Source organism: Ixodes scapularis, unplaced genomic scaffold, assembly GCF_016920785.2.
Source record: "Ixodes scapularis isolate PalLabHiFi unplaced genomic scaffold, ASM1692078v2 PGA_scaffold11__112_contigs__length_91849675, whole genome shotgun sequence".
Classification (NCBI taxonomy): domain Eukaryota; kingdom Metazoa; phylum Arthropoda; class Arachnida; order Ixodida; family Ixodidae; genus Ixodes; species Ixodes scapularis.
Window position 1 is genome coordinate 17,451,565 of NW_024609837.1, and position 13,260 is coordinate 17,464,824.

General features: G+C 42.2%; 2 long non-coding RNA genes across 2 annotated transcripts; both read left to right on the forward strand.

Annotated features, from left to right (window-relative positions):
* Nucleotides 1-3,951: 3,951 nt before the first annotated feature.
* On the forward strand, nt 3,952-7,007 carry LOC121835129. The gene is made up of 3 exons (XR_006077485.1): nt 3,952-4,102; nt 5,993-6,138; nt 6,987-7,007. It is a non-coding gene; the product is annotated as an uncharacterized LOC121835129 (long non-coding RNA).
* Nucleotides 7,008-9,503: 2,496 nt separating this feature from the next.
* On the forward strand, nt 9,504-12,842 carry LOC121835130. The gene is made up of 2 exons (XR_006077486.1): nt 9,504-9,536; nt 12,748-12,842. It is a non-coding gene; the product is annotated as an uncharacterized LOC121835130 (long non-coding RNA).
* Nucleotides 12,843-13,260: the final 418 nt, after the last annotated feature.

Sequence of the window (13,260 nt, forward strand, 5' to 3'; positions counted from 1 at the left end):
TCAAATATGATTGCAGGGCCCCTTTAGGATACGCAAGAATGACAAAACTCTGAAACCTTCGGAGTTAGGAAGATTTAAACTTCTTCCACTGGAATCACTCCCAACTTCTGGCAGTAGTATCAATAAAAAAAAAAAACGGAAACATGAAATATGTCGCTTTAGGTTAAAAAAAAAGTTATATTATCTCTCACGTAATGTTGAAAAGGTTTAAGTTGCTCATAGATTTCAGCTATATACTACATACGTTTTCTCTCATCCCCGTTTATACGTTAGGAGCCTGATAGCGAGCTTCAAGAATTTTCATTGAAAGCTTTGAGAACCCTGCCTTACAAATTTAAAACTTCCTTGAAAGTTAGAACACATTTTGACTTTGACTTTGATTTTGGCACTCTGAATGGTGCACATTGCAAAAAATCACTTTCCAAAAACGTCTATGCCGAATTTTTTATTTTTTTTGTGTTAATATCAAGTTTGAGCGAGAGGAGTGGGATATCATCGATAGGTGTTCTGCTCGCCGTTTTTTGCTATAAAAAAGAAACTTGACCAGATAAAATACCTTATATGTTGTGCCTTTATATACATATCCCGTTTTTATAGTATATATATATATATATATATATATATATATATATATATATATATATACAAGGTATTTTTTTAAGCTTAACAGATTTGTTTCAAAAAAGCCGTGAAAGGTACAATTATGCCGCTTGTGGAGGTGAGTTATACGGCCAGGGGGACATATTATATGAGGCTAATCGTAACGATCAGTCGACTAATTAATTAAACTTCGTTAATTAACTTTTTAATTATTAAAAATAGACATATGGTTCCAATTAGAAACTTGCTGAGCGTCATAGAAAACCACTAAATCAGTAATTTTCAGAAAGACTTTGAGCGCATGAGAAGCGTAGTAGCGCACTAAAGTTACCTCTCGTGGAGCAGATACAAGGCTGGGGCTAGAAAGAGACGGAAAAATTGCGCGGGCGCCTTAGCGCAACCGCTAGTTTTGTACCTGCTCCACGAGTGGTAACTTTAGTGCACTACTACGCTTTTCACGCGCTCAAAGTCTTTCTGAAAATGACTGATTTAGTGATTTTCAATGACGCTGAGCAAGTCTCTAATTGGAACCACATATCTATTTCCATTAATTAAAAGTTAATTAACTAATTTTAATTAATTAGCCGACTGATTGTTACTATTAGCTTCGTATAATATGTCCTCCTGGCCATACAACTCACCTCCACAAGCGGCCTAAGTGTAACTTTCAAGGCTTTCTTTAAACAAATCTGTTAAGCTTAAAGAAAACACCCTGTATATATATATATATATATATATATTGTTTGTTTTGTATAGTAATTATTAAATAATTCATTTTAAATGTATGACAAAATATCTGGAAAAAAGGTTGGCTGCATGTTTTGTCATTCTGCCAAACGCGTTTAAATGTGGTAGATGTGGCAGCTTTACTGGGTGGGTGGTGCCTGAAGCAGGACGACGCATTGCGTTTCAGTGCCTGGGGTGGGTGGGTCGTTTAGCTCAGGTGGTGCATAAAGCTGGGTTTTGTATGGAAACAGATAACGTCACGCCACTGCCTCTTCGTGAAGCTGCGCGGGTTTCCTTTGAGCACCACCCGGATATCAAGCCTTTGCGCGGAACTTTCGGGATTACCAAGAAAGGAGAAGCGCGCTTTCCTGCCATTCCCACTCCTCCTCGTTCCTTGCGTTCATTCTACACCACTTGTTTCTGCTCTTCTTTTTGTTGCCCTCTCCACCGCTCTCCGCTCCGCGCGGTTTCTCACACCACCTGCTTCTGCTCCCCCAGTTCCTGCATGCTGGGTTCGTAGCTCAGTCAGCAGCGCACTCGACTTCCACGACAGTGACCGGGGTTCAATCCCTGGCGCCGGTTGCCGTATTTTTGTTTGAGCTCATTTAGCGGTTGCGGGCTGACCGACCTACATATTTCGTGCTTAAGCGGTTCGCGAGGTTGGTTGACCTATAAAGTCAAGGATTCAAAATGCCATCGACGTTGCTAAATCGAGAAGTTACATTAATCACAACCCGAAGGAAAAATCCATCAATGTAACGCTGTTTGGCAGTCAATGTTTTCTAGTGGACCGCTGACTGTGCCTGACTGTACGTCAAGCATGTCTGATTGGTCAACAAGTTACTCTGACCGACAGTCAATCTCCAGTCAGACCCCGCTTGTCGGCTTTCTGATGGATTCCTGGTGGCAGTCGGCCGCCGCGAAATGCCATCAGGATGTCCTTGTGGTGATTTTGACTGTACATCGATTGTCTCTGAATGTACGTCAGAAAGCTTTGACGTGCAGACAGACGTACGGTCAAAGGACGTAAAGTTCGTTCGGATACCACTATTTCGTCAAATCTATGAATACGAAAAGTAATCTATGCACGAGAAAACGATTTCGGGACGTGAGCCCATAAAACCGCTGACATTAGAGATATGACACGCAACCGACCGACAACCTTGATCAGAAGTGGCCCGCCGAAGCGCCGAACACGACACTTCGCACTTCGCTTCGCCCATATCTTCGCCGAGCTTTCATGAACGATCGCTCTCGATCGTTTTGTCTGCCCGCTTGCTCCAACCTGTCGATCCTGCCCGGACTCTACAATCTCTTACGTTTAAGTAGAATTTCTACTCGACAACACCCAGCCTGTTGTGAGTTCCGACGATGTAAGGGATTTTAGCGGTGTAGTTGAAGACGACAACGTGTACCAGGTCTACTGGGCCGATGACGCGCGAACAACAGGATCGTTCTACGACGCGAAAGTACTCTACATGGCACGTGAGTAGAACAGAAGTATGGCGAGTGATGTACGAGTCCTTTGCATAACATGCTGACGGCTTAACTGCATTTCCAGCCGAAGCATCTCGTATAAAACGGATAGTTAAATCGAGTTTCTATGGCGGTGGCGTAGCATAGCGGTTATAATGTCTGATATGTACGCAAGCGGTCGCGGGTTCGATCCGCGGTGGTGCTACATTTTTTTTTTCTCGAACATTTTGTTTTATCGAGGCATTTGGCGATATTTATGAGTGCGTATAGCTTTACTCTTATATAAATGCTGCCCTTGTTGATGAAATTCCCTTGGCAGTGGCAGTCAGACGTCATCTGATGGACCATCAGATGACGTCTGATGGTCCATCACGTTCCACCAAGGCTGCTGACTGGCAGTTAGTGTCCCAAATTACGTAGCTTGATGGAATTTTCAATAGGGAATCAATAACGAAATTTGATTAAAACAAGATTGCACTGTCGTTTTGAAAGGCACGTATTTGCAAAGAAATAAAGAAGGGAAATTATTTAAGTCAGAGGCGGATGGCTAGAAATCGGTATTGACATTTTTAACGAAACTATAAAAGCCTCAATGAACAAATGGCGACGGCTTCCCTTCAGCGAAAGCCTCCACTTGGACACCGAGGATCATGCGTTGTGTCACAGCGCACAGTGTTTTTGCTTTTATGTCTATGACATATCATCTTCGTCTTCAGTCACCTAGCTGCCTCCGTAGATTGCATCGATAGGCTGTCTGAAGTGCTTTACGGGAACGCAGATGCTTCATCTCTCTTAGTGCGTAGCGCGTGAACGCGTCTCCAGAGGCGTAGGTCTGACCGTTACACGGTAAAAACGTTCCGTAAAAAAACGTAGAACTTCTCATTAAAAGCTACGGAGAAGCATCCGTAATCTGAAATACGGTTGACTTGTCCGTAAATCTAAAGTTACGATTTTGTAAACAACAACAAAAGTTGTTTGCAACAAGCTGAAAATTGTCTTATTTGGTTTAGACTAATAGACAACGGTTCTCACTCTTTAAAATATCATTTATTGCACTGTTAAACAACTTATAATAAAGGTTCCGAAACGAGGTGGCGCTAGTTACCGCTTAGTCGAAAAGGCTTGAGGTGATATTTTTGTCTAGTACAATCACACTACCGCTATCTCTTCATCTACCCATCTCCGCTCGCTTGTTTTCCTTGTTTTGCTACCGCGCTTGTTTTGTCGAGGGGTAAAGGCGCTTGGTGATTTTTGCGGTTGCGACTGTTCTACGTTAAACTACCTTGTTGTTATCAAAACGGTGAGTTTGTTCTGCTCTTTCTATTAACATTGATTGGGGACTGTCATATATGCGTTCGTATTTTCGACACTTATTTCCTCGAAAGGAACGAAATCACGGATTTGCGTCGCTTTAAACTTTCGGGTTCAATGACGGTCGCCGCTATCTCAGTTCGTGTTTGACGTTCTTCTCAGAATTGAAAGCTCATGTCCGGTACTCGTTTGAACCTTGTGTCATGTCGCGAGCTCGCTGGTACGCGCGGTTCGTCGTTCGTAGCGATTGGGAGGCTGTTCGCGCGTGCTGGCTGGCAGGAGTGTTGCAGTAAAGCACATGACAACGCATTGTCTGAGTGCGTGAGTGTGCTTTACGAGTTTCGCAACGTTGTTCGCGCGGCCTGTAGCCTGCTCTTTTCGCCGGGGGGTCCCTATTGTTTCGTCGAAATTCGTTTCGCGGAAGTACGTTTCGTGGACAACTTTTCATGGACACGTTTCGTCGACACGAACGTTTCATCGGCACTCGTTACGCGAATTTCACGCTGCAGGGTCGTTTCGCCACGCGTGTATCGGTGAAGTGCGTGTTAACCCACACTCCCGCCTGCGTTCACACCACTTCGCGGTGACAGCCTGCGGCTGCACATTACAAAAATGTTAACCCACCTAACCGACCCGTACAGGTCGCTTCGCGGCGACAGTCTCGTGCAGGTTATTAACCCCCCCCCCCCCCCCCCACCCTAAAAAAAAAAAAAAAAAAAAAAAAAAAAAATTGAGTTGTTGATGAAACGATCTGTCGAGGAAACGTCGTTCGATGAACTGATTCCTACCGGTGTATCACCACTGCGTGATGCGCGTTCACTAGTTAGCAATCACAATGCAGCTGATGAATTTTTCATTTCACAGAATGCACCTGTGTCACCGTACGCTGATTCCCCCCAACCACATGGTCTAAGACCATCGTATTGATATTAATTTTTATGCTCATAATATTCTATGTGTATATTAAAGCAATATACGTCCACTCATTACTTGCATGGCGCCACTCAGGAGGGCACGTGATACCACTGTTCCACGGACTGTAAAATTGTATGCATTAATCTTGGCTCTGCAGTCAGACTGTTTGTAAAGAGCTTAGCCACCGTTCCTGCAGATTCAAATCGTCTGAGATGCAAGCTCATAATTTTTTCAGGAGGCGTCATCAACAACAATTGCACGCTTCCTTGTCACCGAGCGTCAGCCAATGTTTAAAGAGCCTATGCCATTCTTGAGGGTGGTATGCGTCTTGTCTGGAGCTTTTTGCGTGTTGAATTTACCTATCTAAACGAAGCTTTGGCCAGTCTCGAGTTTATTCAACGAGGAGAGAACCTTAAAATGTGTCAAGTCCACAGGATATGTCATAGAATGACATAATCTATATCACCCTTTCATTTATCGTGCCTCAATGCCCTTTTTCACAACTCGCACCAACATTTGATCTGTATTAATTTCACAAAGAATTACGCTGATGCATTTCTATAATGAATTGATAACATGTGAACACTGGTTGTCATTAGGCTGTAACTTTCAAGGCTGGGAAACATGGTTATCTTGTATAGACCAGCACGCAGCACTGACGTCTTGCAGCTGCGGCAGCGCTGTCGATGGCACTGCGCATGCGCGCACACTTCATTTCACGCTAATTTGGTTTCTGCGCATGCGCAGTGCCCACACCTGGTGTGGGCAAACGCGGGCTTGTGTATAAACAGTGTGTCAGTGTATAGAATGTGTGTTTGTTCAGCAGTCTTTCAGGTTTAACATGATCCAACACTACCATAGTCTGACCTGATAATAGAAAAAAAAATGGCTTTACCTTCACCAGGCTGAGTATTCATGAAGCAAGCATGGCATTAATGTTAGATGATGCAATATATCCTCTTAGACTAATCTTCCAAATCAACCTGGAGAAGGGGTTGAAGAAAATGGGAGCAGTGAAGCGAACAACAGCCCATCGCAAGATTTTAGCGCTGCTGAAGGGCTTCAAATGAGTCTCCACAGAAATCCCTTGAATCTGTATGTTTTTTTATGGTAAGTGCAAATTTTAATTCCTGCACGTCTAGCGTGTCTCTAAGAGGAAGATAACACTAATGTGGCTGACGCCAACCTTTTAAGAAGTGTAAGGAAGGGCTTTGGGAATATTCAAAACTTCCAAATATCGAAGCGAATGATGTCATATTTTGTTTATACTTTCATTGAATATGACGGTTCTGCAGTTGTACCAATTTTCAATCTGAGAATGCTCCAGGACACACCATCTTAAACAAGCAACTGAAACGACTCGCAAAAGCCCACACAGAAGTCTGGAAACTGTATGTAAATAGAACTTATTTCCACTCGTTCATTTAAAACTGGAAGTCATCCTATAATTGTAAACAAAGATGTTTGATTTATAAAATTTTTGAGCCCCCAGAGCAAATGCATGATTTGCTGCGATACGCTGCTGTGAACCGGTGATGCATGCATGCAGTGCGAGTGCTACAATGTCAAGGCAGATGTGGCTGACATGATATGGTATTCATATCCTGTGTTATCAGGAGTCTGCATCTGTTTAATTACAGCAACCAGCATCCTGCCATTTTGCAGCTTATCTCCTTGCAACTTTTTTGCCCCTTGCTCTCGCACAAAGTAATTATTCGTTCAATATTTAAATGTATTATTATTAAATAGTAACTTTTAAGCTTCGAAGTAAGTGAAGCTGCGTGGTTTTTCTTTTTGTTTTATACTGGTTTTTCAAAGCACAAGTCGGCCGGTTTGGCAGCCACCTGCAGCTATGCTTGTACTGCTTGACTGCTTATCATGTCCAGTGCCAACTGCTATTTAAGCTGCTCTAACTTGATTGAATTGATAGTCAAACAATCTTGTGTCTTGTTTTTCAGAAAATACAGTTTGCACCTCAAGACATCGAGCAATGTTTGATGATTTAACCATTTGAACAAGTTGAATTACGGACTCAACTTTGCTTTTGTTTTTCTATAGTAAGTCACAAGTCTGAGCTTTTACAGATTGAGCATGTCCTTGGGAGGGAGGCAACGCTGATGTAGCTGATGTCACTTTTTCGACAACTGTTGTAGCAATATCAGCCGCTTCTAACATGGTGCCACTAAAACCCCAGTTTGAGTATGTATTAAGCTTTTTTCTATTCCATATTTTAGCAGGTTATGAGTTAACTTCAAAATGGAACTACATAGTTCATTTTTGCTTTGTAGAGGGTTTTTCAGGGCACAAGTTGGCTGATCTCTGGCAGCCTCCTGCAGCCATGCTTGCACTGCAGTGTTACTTTGCATGTCTGGTGCCAGCTGTGATTTAAGCTACTCTTACTTGCCTAAACTAGCATTCTGACAGTCTTGTGTGTCTTGTTTTTCAGAAAAAATAGGTAGCAGCTCGAAACGTCGATAAATGTTTGATGATTTAACCATTTCAACAAGTCGAGTTACAGAGTCAACCTCGCTTGTGTTTTTTATGGTAAGTCACAAGTCTGATTTCTTACATATTGAGCATGTCCCTGAGAGGGAGGCAACACTGATGTAGCTGATGTCACTTTTTCAACAACTGTTGTAGCAATATCAGCCACATCTAACATGGTGCCACTAAAGCCCCAGTTGGAGCATGTATCAAGCCTTTTTCTAATGCATATTTTAGCAGGTTATGAGTTAACTTCGCAATGGAAAAGCATGGTTCATTCTTGTTTTGTAGAGGTTTTTCAGGGCACAAGTTGGCTGATCTCTGGCAGCCTCCCCATACTTGCACTGCAGGGTTACTTTGCATGTCCAGTACCAACTGTGATTTAAGCTACTCTCGCGTGCTTAAACTGGTATTCTGACAGTCTTGTGTATGTCTTGTTTTTCAGAAAGATACGGTTAGCATCTCGAAATGTCGAACAACGTTTGATGATTTAACCATTTGAACAACTCGAGTTACGGAGTCAACTTCGCTGGTGTATTTTCATGGTAAGTAAAAGGTCTGAGTTATTGCAGATCGAACAGGACTCTGAGAGGGAGACAACGCTGATCTAGCTCGTGTCACTTTTCCGACAAGTTATGTAGTAGTGTCCATTACATGTAACATTGTTTTGGCCCCAACTGGTGTTACTATGCACTATAGCTACATTCAAACCTAATATGCTAAATTCATTTGAATCTAGTTACTATAGCTAAATTCAAGCCTACTAGGTCACCTGCTGCTGGCTTTTTGTAGCCGATGATTTGCCACGTTTGATTCGCAGGTAGTATTAAGTAGTGACACGTTGCAATTAACATATTAATGTAACAATTGTTTTCTTGTTTGTGGGAAGTGACTTCTGTAACTTCTCGCTAAGTTTGTTGGAAGTAACTTCTGTATCACATTATTCTTTTCTGGATAAAAAAAAAGTAGCAATGTTCTTTTGTAGTTAATTTTCTAATCTTTCTAATTACAGTTACATTGAGGAGCATAATCTGATGCATACCTTATATCTAGATTGTCATGGATAGACAACGACCAAAAAGATTACGCATTTTGGATTATGATTACAGAGAAAACACTGACAACAGATAAACGAGGAGAATTGTTTTTTTCAACTCCCTCCAAAAGTTGTGCGTACTGTGAGGCGCAGTGGTGGAGAAAGATAACCTCAGCGGCAATGGCTTTGTGTATCGTTAAGGTCTTAACCAGGAACAAATCCTTGTGTGTGCAAGCCATTCCACCGAGTGTGCCAGTTGAAAGCTTGTTCAGCGATGGAAATAGATGCGCTTGCCTTCAGTAAAGTAAAGATTTTGGATGAAAATTTACAAAAGCAACCGCTGCTTTAACGTAAGATGTAATAACACGGATACAGGCACTTTGTGCAATAAACCTGAGCATAGACGGTTCCTACTTTTCCTTGTTTATTTCTTTAATAAAAAAGTCGGGTAAAATAATAGAATTACCTCTTAAGAATAACTGTTATGGGTTACCTTTTTCTTAACTAGCTTAATTAGGTAGTTTTTGTATATAAAGTATCTTGACCAAGGCGACAAATATTGCAAGGGCCCTCTAAATGCATATTTTTCGCTTAGTTTATGTGGATGCATACAAGGTCTTGCTGCAAGAAGAAAGGTCTTCTGCAAGAAGATTTTAAATCTGCTTTCTTGTATATTCTAACACATTATAATGTAACCTTTAACTAAAGGGAACTGCATGGTTCTTTAGTCTTGTTTGTAGGAATTTCTCAGAGCACAGGTCCGCTGATTTCTGGCAGTCTCCTGTGGCCATTGCACTGCGAGATTACCTTGCATACTTATAGCCAGCTACAATTTAAGCAACTCTCATTTGTATAGATTGTCATTCGTGTTTGTCTTTTTTTTTCAGGAACTACATTTGAAACTGTACAACGTGGAGCAGTTTTTGACGATTGAGAACTTTGAAAAAGTCAGTTTGTGGAGTTGGCTGCACATGTTTTTTGCTGGCAAGTAAATACTTCAGTTTTTAAAATCTAGCTTGTCTGAGATAAAAGCAAACCTGATGTGACTGACAGCACCCTTCTGAAAACTGTTTGGACAATATTGGTCACATCTAACCAGGGTTTTTCCCACGGTGGGTGGCAGTGGCTTCGCTGCCAACTAGTCCTGCTAGCCACCCAATTCCTTGAAAAATGTCTTGTGGCCTGCATGTTTTGGCTTGGAAATCCACAGTGCTCGCCAGATTTCTGTGCCACGACATGCAGGTACAGGTCCCCACAATCCAAATTAATGCGACTTGGTTGAGGTGCTAGGAGAAGAAAGCTGCAGCTGCTGCCTCTGTCCCCCTCCCCTCCACAGTCGCAGTCGGATGTCTATTTGTCTACAATTTATGAAGAAAAATCTGCGTCTAACATTTATTTTTATCCTAAAATGTACAGCTTCACTAGATCAAAGGCCACATTTATTAAGAAGGCCTTCCACAATATTGGCTTTTTCCTCTTTATCTGTGCAGACCCGATTATAGTCTCTGTAACTTAATTTTAAGCGGTTGGCTTCACATATTTATTTCTAGTAGATATAAAATAACTGATGTAATGAAAGTTTCATGGTACTTTTTTTTTAATGGGTTGCTTGTTTCAGCTTGTCCTGTTTTCAATTTAAATGCATTTGTGGGTGAACCTTTTATCACTTTTTATTGGTCAGTTGGTGTGTTGGATGGTTCGTGTGACCGATTTGACTCTAGCACAGGCAACGGCACAGGCACTTGAGGACAGCTTGGTTTGTATGAGCACTCATGCAGAGAGAACGCTTTTTAAAATCGTGCATCTGACCCTATGCCTTTGCCAGCTCCAAAACCAACTTCTGAATTGAAGTACCTATATGGCATGCAGGTACACCAAAATGCATCGTTTGCACACATCAGAACAATCTCTTAAAGAAAATTATAAGGAAGAATCTCCCTTTCAACGGGCAACAAAAAAAAATGCGCAGTCAGAATGCGCTGACGAAGTGGCCAAGTGAGCTCCTTGAGTGGTAGGCACTTGGGTAAAAAAAATGGCTAGATCACATTTGGGGGGTAATCAGGTGTACAAAGTGTGGAGCTTGCAAACAAACATGCATGCCATATAAAAATACTCTGTTAATTTTTAACTCGCTAGACTCAAAAGCGTGTGCACAGGTGTGCTCAAACGTGGATAGGATGGAGCTCCCAAATTGTGAGATTGGCAGGGGTGGAACGGCTGCACCATTTTGCGCCAGACGCATGTGTCTGCGCCATCCTGCGCCGCAGTTATACCTCGTGCCATTATGCGCCAAATGGCAAAACGTGCGCCAAAAGCTTTTTTATTTTGTCTTGGTTTCGGTTTTATTGACTTGATTGGCCACAATGAGCGCGTTTAGCCTGACCGGCCTTGTAATCCTTTGTTCTGTTTATTCTCCCTGTGTATCCCGAGTAGGAAGCGCGCGAAAAAACTCGGGATTCTAAGCTCTACACCACCTCCTGCGACTGGATTGTTATTCTTTAACCATAAGCGGTTAAGCAAGTCGGCTGAGCTGAGGTCGAGCCGTTAAGCGTCAGATTGCCTGGGGCTCTGCGGCCCGGGATCCAGACGTCAGCCAGTTGAAAACAAATGAGCAAAATATTCCTTTTAGTACTTCATCGTTAGAAGTTGGAACTGCATTCCCGCAAGATAAATTGTGATTTGATAGAACTGAAACACTGTCCGATCCGAAACCTTGCCGGCCAGCAGCTCTTACGCGAGTGGTAAATCTGCTCGGCATACATTAACCTTGCTCCTGCTTATCGCTTCAAATACGATAACTTCGTTAATCGTAGTCTGCTGCTTCGATATCGAGTTGCACAATAGGTTAAAGTCGAAATTTGTTTCCCTATTCCTCCATGCAACTCCATGTCCGTTGCTTACGCACGTCACGTGGTTCGCACATATAATTACTATGTCGAGCACGTGTGGGTTGTGCGATAAGCAGTGCTGGTTTGCATTTTGAGCAACTGAAATCCACTCAGAAAATGTCAAGGACACTATCTTCAGAAACATGGGGTACTTGCTTTTTGATTCTCATTCACCGCTCATTCACACTGGAAGCGGATCCGCATTCGCAAAGCGGTTGCGAACGCGGTTGTATAAAGATCCAGTACAATTGCACATGCACTCGATGACATCAAGTGCGCATGCAATTGTACTGGATCTTTATACAAGCGCGTTCGCAGCCGCTTTGCGAACGCGGATCCGCTTCCAGTGTGAATGAGCGGTAAGGCTCACAAAGTTTCAAGTTTTTGCATCTGTTATGCTGTTATCCCATCTACCTAGGTCCCTAACCACTCATGTTCATCTGTGCTGCTAAGCACGATTGATATTGCTCCCGTGCTTGTCTAAGACACAAGCTGAAGGGCAATAAAAACTGATCTGAGCTGCTCCTAGCCTGCTCCAGAGCATAGTTTTAGCTGCCCCAACCTGCTCCAAAACAGCTGTTTCAGCTGCTCCCGTGGCTACTCCCAAGTACATTTCATGAGTTCCACCCCTGGATTAGGGACTGGGGAGGAAGCTACTGCTTAGTCCCCAGTTTTTGATAGCAGTTTTAATACAAATGCACTCTCTCACCCCCTCAGTTCTGTGAAAACTTTCTAAAGAGAAAATAAAGTTTTTAATGCTCGTGCTCTCTAAGCACTCGAGGCTGACCACCTGATTCGACGACGCGAAAGAGTGCAAGTAGCCCTTCATTCTAATAGGAGATTTTAAGTGGCTGCCCAAACTTAGAAAAGTCTAGGATATGAGCTTAGCCAGTTTTACATAGACTCTTCTGCAACATCTCATGAACCTTAGAAATAAAGCATTACTCAAACTGGATCGAGTTTTCCGGTTGGTTCATCAGTTCTCAAGAAATGTTTCACATTATAAAGCAAATCACTATTGTAATTCCGGCATTGCATTTTTTCACAGTTTCGAACGAATCTAAGCTTGAATGAAGTGTATCGGTTTTGACTAAGGAACAGGAGAACAAGACCCTCAAGTCAAACATAAGTTTTAGATATCGGATCACAGGATGAACAATTAGGGGCTATGTCCATTTGACTTTTGTATAAGATGCATGACTAATAATTAAATGGGCTGAGGGGGGCTGTGTCTTATGCACAAAGCTCAATTTGCACATGTTGACTTGATACAGATATTTAATTATTTTTTCTTTGTTTTCTCTTCTTTAGCACATCACGTTACATGCAGCATCTGAAAACAAAGGCAAAACACCGCGGGGCTCCACTTTGGCTTCTCAAGGACCGAAATAAAGTGTTTGAAGGTACTTTTCTTATTTTCTGATCAATTATTCAGGTGACATTGCATGATTGTTGCAAGCAGCATAGGAAAGAATACTCAATATTCTTTTAAAGAGATCCTTTTCCAATTCAAAATTCTATAACCTTTTTCTTTTATAGAAAACCTGTTGGTCTCAGCGTCATAATGAACATTACTCTATGTATAGAGCAGTATCACTAAGGGACTGGCTGTAAAACGAACTGGAGAAATTTGCTCCTACAAGCATTGAGCTCATATTCTTACCAAAGGTCTATTTTAGCAGTGAACACTATTGTGACATGTCAAGGCACAGCTCCGTCTCTGTGGAATGTGAAAACAGCATTCTCTATATTTTCAAGCATGAGTGCCGACGCAGATGACAGAGTGACGTTTGGTGTTGTTGAGAAGGTGCTTTATATCGCTGT